Source organism: Saccopteryx leptura, chromosome 2 (genome assembly GCF_036850995.1).
Source record: "Saccopteryx leptura isolate mSacLep1 chromosome 2, mSacLep1_pri_phased_curated, whole genome shotgun sequence".
NCBI classification, from domain to species: Eukaryota; Metazoa; Chordata; class Mammalia; order Chiroptera; family Emballonuridae; genus Saccopteryx; species Saccopteryx leptura.
Genome location: NC_089504.1, coordinates 319,097,316 through 319,108,978, shown reverse-complemented (window position 1 = coordinate 319,108,978; position 11,663 = coordinate 319,097,316). Strand labels below are relative to the sequence as shown.

Sequence of the window (11,663 nt, the reverse complement as noted above, 5' to 3'; positions counted from 1 at the left end):
TGTGACCTAAAATATCTTAACTGGATAATGTCATGTAAAGCCAGTAGCCATGGCCACCATCACAGCCGCCTGGCTCATGCAGGTTCGCATTTGATTCGGACTGATGGTAATGAAACAACGGAGCCAAGAACTGGTGGGCCATCATCTTTATCCTAGTTTGTACCTCGCGGGCAAGAAATACACAGTGGGAAAACACTTCCCTTTCCATTCAGGGCTCCCAAAGCCACTGACTTATCCAAGTTTCCTAGAATCAAAGTTTCTACCTCACCAGCCTTATTCACCTCTGTTCCCCATCTCCTTCTCTCTGCACAAACTCTGCACAAACTGGCTTCTTCAGCACTCCGCCATCTTGGCTGCTTCTCCTCTCTTCCATGTGGCCTTTCTCTACTCTCCTCCAGCATGGGCTCCTCTGCCCAATTTTATAGTGTAGAAATCAAAATCTTTAAGCCAATATACAAACAAGGAAGTCTCTGATACAAAGTCACTTATCTAAGGCCTAATGGGATTCCTCAACCAGGGTGCACCACCCCCTATCATGCAACAATTAAGGGTGTGGAGAAAAGTTTAGTTTTAAAACTAAGCCTTATAATGACCCTGCCTGCTTATAGCCTGTCCCTCAAACCCAATGCAAACTATAAGCGAGCAAACATATACATCATATTTGCAAACTTATTTGACCCACATGTCATCACTGAATTAAGACAATTTTGTAACCCACTGGCATCCCTACTTTCCTGCTTCAGCTCAGCCTTAGTATTATATTAACTTAAATGTGTGCATTGCCCTGGCCAGCTAGTTAGGTTGGTTAAAGCATTGTTCTGACATCGCAGGTTCAATCCCTGGTTAGGGCATATATGTAAATGGAGCGATGTTTCTCTCTCTCTCTCCCTTCCTCTCTGAAATCAATTTTTTAAAAGTACATAATAAATGTTATATTTAATATAGCCCTACTTAGCTTTCTAATCTACTCTTTCCAATTGGAACTCTCAGCTCTAGTAACAGTCTCTACAGTCGCTCTGTGTAGATGTTCATTTCCACCTCCAGTGCCCTTCTTGCCTCCTCAATCTAGATCTTTTGCTTTCTTCAAGGTTCAGCTAAGAGTTCCTTTTCTGAGAATTTTTTTTGGAAACACCTTGATCCAACACCATTCTTTGATTCTGAATGCCTTAGCAATTCATGATGTTTCACACAATGCTGGATTTGTACATATAGAGCTTTGATTTGCTGATAATTTCTGCTAATGGCTTTTTCTTTTGAAAGATGCTCATGTTTTAATATTCAATATAAAGAACAGATAAAAACAGAAATTTGAGAAGCAACTTAGGGATAAACATTTAACTTTTGAGGTTTAAATTGCTGGTTAAAAGCAAGTGTCAATTACTGGGCTAGGTGAAAATCTTTAACTATGGAATATGAATGTTGGTGACCTTTAGGTAAATAACAGATGAAATCGTTACATTATTTTAGTCATATGTCAGATGCATAACTTGCTTTTGCATTCTTCTTATCATTTATTCATAATTGTGCTTTTATTTGGGCACATGATTGTTTTTTCTCCTTCAACTTCCCTCCACATACACTTCCAATACTGAATCTGTTCTGCATATGTGTGGAATGGAATAGTGATTTAAGACAAGTAGGAAAATTTTGGGTTACATCAAATGAACTTAGTTATTTGAAAATGTAATTAAAATATAATCCCCCCCCACGATTTCTTTAGGCTTTTAACACAACCCTCCCTGACCCTCCCTCCCTGACCCTCCCAGCCTAAACTCTCTATATGGGATCCCAGTTTACATGGGTGAGTGGTTATTTCGCCCTGTAGCTCAATCCTAGTAAAAATAAATTCGAAATAACCTTATCTTCAGTGCCAGATAAAGCAAAGGGGAGATTGTATCCTAAACAGACTGTTCCCGATTCCCCTGAGTTGAGACAGGTTTACCCCATTATCTCTTCTAAGTAATTGAAAGCTGTTGCAATCATCTTAACACTTTCTAGGGGCGTAAGCGGGGCGGGGGGGGGGGACAGCGAAACGACACTCATTCTGCATAAATGATTTTTAACGTGGAACACGTGGCTGGAACCTCGAACACTGGAAGGGTCTGAACAAGACACTTTGAGTGAGGGAATCTAAGTAACCTTAACGTCGCTCTCGCCACCCAGATTTCTAAGGCGATAGGCACGGCGGGCTGGGGGGACTGGGGACCTGCCGGTGGGGCCACAGCCGGCGGAAGTGCCGCATAAGGAGCTCGGCTTGGTCAGAGGCGCGTTGGCTCCGCCGGAGGGCGGGAGGGTCGCGGCTCCACTCTCGAGTGGGGACAAGGGGCCCTGAGCGCGTCCTGCCGGCCCTCGGCTCCGTGCCGGGAAAAGAGCGTGGCAGTTGGAACCGTTACTACCCCCGAGTTTTGAACTGGTTCAAACTTGGCTTTTGGCCCGGCCCCGCCCCTTCGGCCCGGGAACTCCGAGGCGGCGGTTCCCGCCAAGCGCAGCGAGTGGGCTGTCCCGCCCTCTGGCTGGTTCCCGCCACTCTGCCCTGCTCCTGCCCGTGGCCCACGGTCAGCGGTTCGGGGTCCACAGGCCCCGTGTCTTCTTCTTGAGAGGCGCCGAGCCTTCAGCGAGAGAACAAAGAGCCCCGCGGAGCTTCCACTTGGCGGCCCCAGACCTCCATGCGCACGCGCGCCGCCGGCCGGGCCCCGCCAAGTCCTGTGGGCGCCTCTGCGTGGGGCTGGCTCCGCGCCTCGGCACCCGGCGGGCCCTGTGATTGGACGGCAGCCCGCTTGCGTCCCGCCAATCGGGGTGGCGCTTGGTTGGACAGGGGGGGCCAAATAAAAGCGATGGCGATTGGGCTGCCGGGTTTGGCGCTCGGTCCGGGAGCGTCCGACACCCACTGGGACACAGAAGGCGGCAGAGCCCCGGCGGCGGCAGTGCGCGGGAGCAGCGCGGGCTGGGTCGCGGGGCGCAGGTAACATGCCTTGGTCTGAGGGCCCGCCGGCCAGCAGGGCTCTGGAGCCGGGCGCGGGGCGGCGCCGGAGCTGGAACCTCCCCGCCGCCGCTCTGCCCGTCCGGGTCTCGCCCTCTGCGGGCTCTCCAGGGGAACCGCTTCTGCTGGCGGGGTGAGGGAACACGCCTCTGACGGGGCCGTGGGTCCGGGCTGATCCGCGTCGCCCCGGGGGCGGGCACTTTTCCCCCTGCTCCCGAGGTGGGAGCAGCGGCTGGCCCTGTGGGGGGCGTGCGGAGGGGTCCTGTTGCGTGCCCGCCCCTCCGGGGGCGCGGGGCTGGGGGGCTGGGCCGGGGCGCTCGGGGGGGGGGGCCGGGGCGGGCCAGCCTCCCGTGTCCAAGTCTCCTTTGTGTGGAGCGCTGGGCAAGGGGCGGGGGTGGGGTGGGGGGCTGCGGGACACACACAAGTTGGTGGGACCTTGCTGTCGAGTGAGACTCAGACAAAGGACGGACTGTGTCTTGAGGGGAAGCTCCTCGCGAGGTAGGGGCAGTGACACTGGCGCCTGACAGCAGGCGGGCGGGCTCTCCCCCTCTCCCCTCCCACTCCCCCCTCCTGGGGCACGCGGTGTGGGGGGGCCGGACTGGACAACGAGGGGCCGCACCTGTGACATTTCCTCCAAAGCAGTCTGAACACCCCGCGGTCGTCCGGGACTGCCGTCGCCTTCCCATCTGGCTTTATGATAAGTTAGCGGGGGTCGGGGCAAGCAGTTATCCATCCCCCTTGTTGGGTTTGTTCGTTTGGAGGGCTTTCCATCGAATTCCCGCGTCCTGTGTCCCCCCCCCCTCCAAACGCCGACAAAGTCTGTGCCATAGGGTCACTTTTTGAAAACGGGAGGAAGCGGGAAGGATGATATTTTTGGAAGACTTGGTGAACTCTCTGAGTTTCCACTTTCTAAAGAATCATAATCTTAAAGAACAAAAAAATTGCAAGCTCTTTTTGGCCAACTCCATACATCGGAGAATGGCGACAGGTGCTAACGAAATCAATTGTCATTGAGGCAGCGAGTATTCCCCCAAATCCCTAGGGGTTGAGTGAGGCTGAGACGGTAGAAATAGTTGATCACAATAAAATGCTTACGACAAATGTGTGTTTAGGTGGTATGGTTAGCAGTGTCTTCTTTTTTTCTTTTTAATTGGTTGTGTTTTCTGTGAACAATGGCCTTGGAGAATCAGAAAAGCCTGGATGCATAAATGTTTGTTGCCTAAGAAATTGAATGTGTGCTGTCTGCAGTTAACTTCCTTTGTTTATCATACGGGACCTGTAAAATTTAAAGTCGTTTGGACATAAAAATCTGCCATTGGTATTTAAAAATATTTTGCTTATAAGGTTTGCTTTCTCGATTTCAGAAGTCATGAGTTAAAATTCATAGCATTTTGATGTTATGTAAGACAATTTAAAAAATCTTCTGTAAACACTAATGGCTATACAGTTGAATGTAATCCATATTTTTAATAGTTTTGGAATTTATTTTCCCGTTATTCTTTATTCATGAGCATTAGCAACTATTTCATAGGTACGAATAAAATGTGGAACAAGTGTGTAACCCTGACTAGTTTATTGATCATTTTATGTGTAAGAAAATGAAAGTATTTAAGATACTTTTCTTTTCATAGTCTCTAAAGTTAGGAATAGATAGGATTCTAGTCCAAGATAAAAAGAAACACTTAGGAAAATTGCATCTTAAATGCTCACTTTTGTTGAAAGTGAATATATTCAAAGAAAAGGAATTTAGAACCACATAAGCAGTCTTCTGATTTGCATTGTTCTGTCTAATATACACCTATCTTAGGGTTTCATAAAAATGGAGACAAAGAAATGCAGTGTGGAAGTCTGTATTACATGTATTTTACAGAGTTGGGCATAATTGAGCATACTTTACAGATTCTGCCCTCAGTTCTGAGATTGTTAAGTAATGTTTACATTTAGATTACTTACCGATAATTATATATTAAAAAGTCCTGCTGATACTATTGCCCATTGTTATGAGATGAGCTAGTTAAGCAGATTTGGGCAGAGATTTGGCTCTTTTAGGCTAAAAGATTTTAACATTTTCCTTGTGTATTCTTTATTTGATAATTACTATCTTTGTACTTCCACAAGATATTTTTAAAAATTACTTTTTGGGGAATTAATTTTAAAATTAGTTTAAAACTTTTTTTGTGATTGAATTGAGAATGTAGTTAGTATAGCAGTGATTTTTTTAAAAAAACACCCACTTGTTGCTTTAATGTAGTTAGGCAAAAGTTCTAATGCTGATATATGCCAGCTTTGCCTTGCATGCGTATGTGATTATCTTTGTGTTGACCACTTAAATATTTTAGGCAAATTTTCCCAGGGATGCAAATTGATTTGTTATTGGCCTAAATAAACTGATTAAGAACCAAAAACAAGGAAAAATCTTAGGAACTGATGCAATCTGGGGTCAATTAAAATGATTTATGGATTTGCCTTGAAGTCTGTATCAGTACAATGATGAAAACATTTTCTGTGAATTATGGAGGATTCTCTGTGGGCAGGTGAATTCTTTAGTTTGGATGAGAGCATGAGTGGAGAGGAACAGCTCATTAAATTCAAAGAAAGGTTTAGGGTTGGATGATACCTCTACTTTCTAAAGGCCTTCCCTGAATTCTTAGGCACTCTATTCCACAGGGCTTTGTTCATACCTCTATTATAGCAGGTATCAAATTGGATTGTAATCACCTCTTTATGCAGCCAGTTTCTTCACTCTAAGTGTTTTGAGGCAGAGGCTTGTCCTGTTTTTTTTTCTGTGTACCTGGTAGTTGCTTGAAAATAGGGATTTAATGAGAGAATAAAGAAAATATAAAGAAATGTAGGGAAATAATTTTACAGTAGAACTTGTGAACAGGATATATTAATAATTATGTGGTGAGGAACTTTGTAAGGTGTGTTTTCTCCCTCTTGGAGAGGCAGTGATTACAAAGAAAAATAATCATCAAGGTGAACAAGTTCCAAGTTTTCTCCTAGTTCCAGTGCTCTGTGAAAATTGGATGTCTTTTAGGTGCAGCTATTGGTATTTGTTTGGTATTTCAGGCAGCTAAAGAAAAGCTACAGTCATTGGGATACCTAGCATCTAGTTCTTGCTTAATTTGACTTGTGTTGCTTCTGATCCTTGTACAGAAATATAAGGAGGGATAGTGGTGGAGAGGAGAAAATCTTTTAATTGCAGGGTGTCTCATTAAAAAGGTTGAGTTCTTTTTTTTTTTTTTTTTTTTTTTACAGAGACAGAGAGAGAGTCAGAGAGAGGGATAGATAGGGACAGACAGACAGGAACGGAGAGATGAGAAGCATCAATCATTAGTTTTTCGTTGCACATTGCGACATCTTAGTTGTTCATTGACTGCTTTCTCATATGTGCCTTGACCGTGGGCCTTCAGCAGACCGAGTAACCCCTTGCTCAAGCCAGAGACCTTGGGTCTAAGCGGGTGAGCTTTTTGATTTTTAATTTATTTATTAATTTTTAGAGAGGAGAGGGAGAGACAGAGAGAGAGGAGAGACAGAGAGAGAGAAGGGGGGGAGGAGCTGGAAGCATCAACTCCCATATGTGCCTTGACCAGGCAAGCCCAGGGTTTTGAACCGGCGACCTCAGCATTTCCAGGTCGACGCTTTATCCACTGCGCCACCACAGGTCAGGCATGGTGAGCTTTTTGCTCAAGCCAGATGAGCCTGTGCTCAAGCTGGCAACCTCGGGGTCTCGAACCTGGGTCCTCTGCATCCCAGTCCAAGGCTCTATCCACTGCGCCACCGCCTGGTCAGGCAAAAAGGTTGAGTTCTTTATTGGAGTAATTCGAGTTAGTTTTGAATTTAAAACTGCGGGAAACAGTCCCAGCCAGTGTCAATATGGATCATGTATTGTGATGCTCGTCATCATTCTTTTAAAATGATGTGGTAAATGTAAATTAGCAAATCCAGTAATCTCTCCAAAGGCAGAGTTGATAAGTTTCTGAGATGGTTGCCCTGTTTCATATTTGCTACTGGTATAGCATACGACTGGTATAAGATACGACAAAAACAAAGTGAAAGAAGACATTAAAGTGCCTACTATTTGCCAGATGCTTTATTTATTTATTTATTTATTTTTTATTGTGGTAACATTCACATCAGATACTTTATTTTTTAATTTTTCTAGAAACCACCCTGCACCCATCAACAGATGAACAGATAAACAAAACATGGTATACACATGCAATAGAATGTAATTTAGTCATTAAAGAATGAAATTATGATAGGTGCTACCACATCGATGACCCTTGTAAACTAAATGAAATAAGCCAGACACAAAAGGGAAACAATTGTATGGTTCTATTTGTAAGGGTTACCTGGACTAGGCAAATCTATAGAGAAAAAGCGGAAGAGGTTACGAGGGGCTATAATGCAGGGAATGGGAAGTTAGTAGCTCGATGGGGTATAGAGAGTTTCTGTTTGGGACAAGAGTAGTGATGCTTGAATGACATTTTGAATGTGCTTAATGCTACTGAATTGTAGACAAAAATGGTTAAAATGGTGTATATATATCACAATAAAAAAGCTTTAACAAAACCACCGTCTGAAAACTTGGACAGATAAGTAAATTGCTGTCTAGAGGGGTTAAGAACTTGCCTAGGATTATCGAGCTAGGAATTTGCAGTCAGGATCTAAACTTAAATTCTCTTTGACTCCCTATTTTGTGTTCCATGTTACCTATTGGTCTCCTGGATGATTTAAGTCATATAGGTTCCAAAATGAGTTTATTTGAACCAGTCACAAAAGTTATATGTAAAAGTACATCAATCTGATGCCCTACACAGACTGGAGGATGTCTGTGGATATTTTTCTTAGCGCAGAGCTGAAATGGTGTGTACTCTGGGGAGGAGAGTAGTAGTTTTAAGAGCATGATCTTTGAAGTTGCTTTGCTTGGTCTCCAGTTCTGAGCTGTCAAGTTGTGCCCTGGGCATGTTGTCCTTGGTGTCTAAATTTCCCAGTCCACAAATTAATCATAATGATAGATTTCATTCCAAAATGTTGTTTAGAGGATTTAAATAAATGACTACATATGAAACTTTTAGCAGTACACCTGGGTCAGAGTGTTTGATAAATGATTTTTAGTTATTGTGCCTGTTTGTGTTCAAGAGTTGATGTGCTTTCTCATTAATGGAACTGAACATGTTTCAGGTTTTAAATATGTGCTTAGGGCCTGTAAGTAAAAGTGGTGTTATGTGTGCTTTATCTATTTATTTATTTAGAAATGTCTCTTTAATTTTTTAATTTTTTTTTGTATTTTTCCGAAGCCAGAAACGGGGAGGCAGTCAGACAGACTCCCACATGCACCCAACCGGGATCCACCCGGCATGCCCACCAGGGGGCGATGCTCTGCCCATCTGGGGCGTCACTCTGTTGCGACCAGAGCCATTCTAGCGCCTGAGGCAGAGGCCACAGAGCCATCCTCAGCGCCCGGGCAAACTTTGCTCCAATGGAGCCTTGGCTGTGGGAGGGGAAGAGAGAGACAGAGAGGAAGGAGAGGGGGAGGGGTGGAGAAGCAGATGGGCGCTTCTCCTGTGTGCACTGGCCGGGAATTGAACCCGGGACTCCTGCATGCCAGGCTGAGCCTACCCGCCAGGGCTAGAAATGTCTCTTGATTAAATACTAGTATTACGTGTTCAGTTTAAAATACAATATAGGCATTTATAAAGAGAAAGCTTTCTTGATCTCTGTAAGCCCATTCCCTAACCTTAACAATTTGGTGTATATTTTCTCTAAACTTTTCAAAGTATTCATGTGAATATGTATTTATATATGTATTTTACAAAAATGGGGTCAGATTATGTATTTATATATAAAGCAATTCTTTTTAAAGATCTATACAGAAAACTTTCATTAGAAAATAGCTGATATTTTGTTAGGGCTTGATGTGTGCTTGGCACTATTCTAAGTGTTTTCATTTCTTTTATATAGATGCTGTAATAACAAGAGATGGGAGATTGGGTCATAGTCAGTGGTAGAGTAAGGGTGTGAATTTGGGCACTTTGGTTTTAAAGCCCTGATCTCTCAGCCCCCTCTTTTTTTGGGCGGGGGTAATGCCCATTGATTGCCAGTGATTTTAGCATTTCTTAAAGAGTTGTAAAACCACCCCCCCTCCAAGAAAAAGGATATGCAAGGAGACTGGATGTGGCCTGCCATTCCTAAAACTCTTTTTTTTTTTAAATTTTCTTAACTTGAAGAGTTTTCTTTAGTATTTTTTAAATCTTTTTTTAAAATTTTATTTATTCATTTTAGAAAGGAGAGAGAGAAGGAGAGAAGAGAGAGACAGAGAGAGAGAGAGAGAGAGAGAGAAGGGGGGAGGAGCAGGAAGCATCAACTCCCATAAGTGCCTTGACCAGGCAAGCCCAGGATTTCGAACTGGCGACCTCAGCATTTCCAGGTCGACGCTTTATCCACTGCGCCACCACAGGTCAGGCTTCTTTAGTATTTTTTAAAATCTAACTTACAAATTTCCTTAGTATTTCTTTATTTCATTTATTATTTATTTTACAGGGACAGAGAGAGAGTCAGAGAGAGGGATAGATAGGGACAGACAGACAGGAACGGAGAGAGATGACAAGCATCAATCATCAGTTTCTCGTTGTGACACCTTAGTTGTTCATTGATTGCTTTCTCATATGTGCCTTGACCATGGGCCTTCAGCAGACCGAGTGACCCTTTGCTCAGGGGCCTTAGGTCCGAGCTGGTGAGCTTTTTTTGCTCAACCCAGATGAGCTCATGCTCAAGCTGGCGACCTCGGGGTCTCGAACCTGGGTCTTCCGTGTCCCAGTCCAACGCTCTATCCACTGCGCCACCGCCTGGTCAGGCCATTCCTAAAATTCGTCATGCAGCCCTTTACAGAAAACGTTTGCCGCTCCCTGTGCTAAGCTATGAGGCTCTGTTGTAAGGAAAATACATAGTATTTCAGTTTTTATGAATGTGTCACAGAGTGAACCAACCCTCTATGATGGACATTTTGTTTTCTCCTGAAAATAAGTGAACACTCTTATATTTCTGAACATCTCTGTGGCAACTTTCTGTAAGGAGAATTGCTGCTTCTAGAGTATGCACATTTTAAGTTTTAGTAGATGTCAAATTGCTTTTTAGAAAGGTATTCATTTTTTAGTTAAAAAATCAGCTTTATTGAAGTATAATTTATATATAGTAAAATACACACATTGAAGGGGTACAGTCTGAAGAGTTTTGACAAATGTGTAACTATCACCTCAGTCAAGATAGAACATTACTATCAAAATTCTTTTATGCTCCTTCACAATCAATCCCTCTTGAATAACCATCAGATTTTTCCTGTTCAAGAATTTCCTGTAAATGGAATTATAGAGTAGATTCTCTTTTGAATTGGCTTCTTTCATCCAGCACATTTTTGGGATTTATATATGTTGTTGCTTATGTTAGTACATATATTGTGTGTTATGTGTGTGTATATTTAATTTCTGAGTAGTCTTCCATTATATTAAAACTGTTTTTACTTATTTACTTGTTTTTTTGTTTTTTTATAAATAACTTTTTATTTTTTATTTAAAAAAAACTTTAATTTACTCATTTTTAGAGAGGAGAGAGAGAGGGAGAGAGAGAGAGGAGAGAGAGAGAGAAGGGGGGAGGAGCTGGAAGCATCAACTCCCATATGTGCCTTGACCAGGCAGTCCAGGGTTTCAAACCTGCGACCTCAGCATTTCCAGGTTGATGCTTTATCCACTGCGCCACCACAGGTCAGGCATAAATAACTTTTTATTTTAATGGGGTGACATCAATAAATCAGGGTACATATATTCAAAGAAAACATGTCCAGGTTATCTTGTCATTCAATTCTGTTGCATACCCATCACCCAAAGTCAGATTGTCCTCCGTCACCTTCTATCTAGTTTTCTTTGTGCCTCCCCCCCCCCCCCCCCCCCCGTAACCACCACACTCTTGTCCATGTCTCTTAGTCTCGTTTTTATGTCCCACCAATGTATGGAATCCTGCAGTTCTTGTTTTTTTCTGATTTACTTATTTCACTCCATATAATGTTATGAAGAAAGATCCCACCATTTTGTTGTAAGTGATCCAATGTCATCATTTTTTATGGCTGAATAGTATACCATGGTGTATATGTGCCACATATTCTTTATCTAGTCTTCTATTCTTTTTTTTTTTTTTTTTTACAGTGACTAAAGCCTTTAAGCAAACTCTTGGCCAATACAGCAAGAATCCATAAAAGAGTAGTGTCCTTAACATGTTCACCAAGTCCAAGTTGGCCCCAACACTAAGCCAAATCCCTGAAACATACAACCCAACCCCAGTTCAGTCTGTTAGGAGCTGTCACAGGGAGCAGGAGTCCAGGAAAAGTCCACATCCAAGAAAAGTCCGCATGGCACTGGAATTGTTGTCACAATTCTATACTTTGCAGCTCACGTCCAAGTCCCAATGACCGCTGCTTCTGGCTGGTAATGATTTAGGTAGACTGGAAATGCCATCTGCAGCATGTGTGGATATGGAGCTTCTGTTTACTTATTTACTTGTTGACACCTGGGCAGTCTCCAGTTTGGGGCTACTATTACTAGAGCTGCTATGACCACTTGTGTAAGTCTTTTGAGGACCATCTTTTAATTTCTCTTGGGTAAACACCTTGTAGTTAGATTGCTGGTTT

General features: G+C 43.3%; 1 protein-coding gene across 4 annotated transcripts in view; it reads left to right on the top strand.

The window, feature by feature from the left end:
- The first annotated feature begins 2,849 nt into the window (after nt 1–2,849).
- The window catches only part of EZH2 (enhancer of zeste 2 polycomb repressive complex 2 subunit), a 66,049-nt gene continuing 57,235 nt past the window's right edge, over nt 2,850–11,663 (top strand). For 3 of the 4 annotated variants that reach the window (XM_066362957.1, XM_066362956.1, XM_066362953.1), the window contains exon 1: nt 2,850–2,962. The gene's annotated coding sequence lies outside the window, so the exon portion shown is untranslated. Of the gene's footprint in view, nt 2,963–2,992; nt 3,114–11,663 lie in introns of those variants that run through there. The other variant, XM_066362954.1, reaches the window with a different exon arrangement.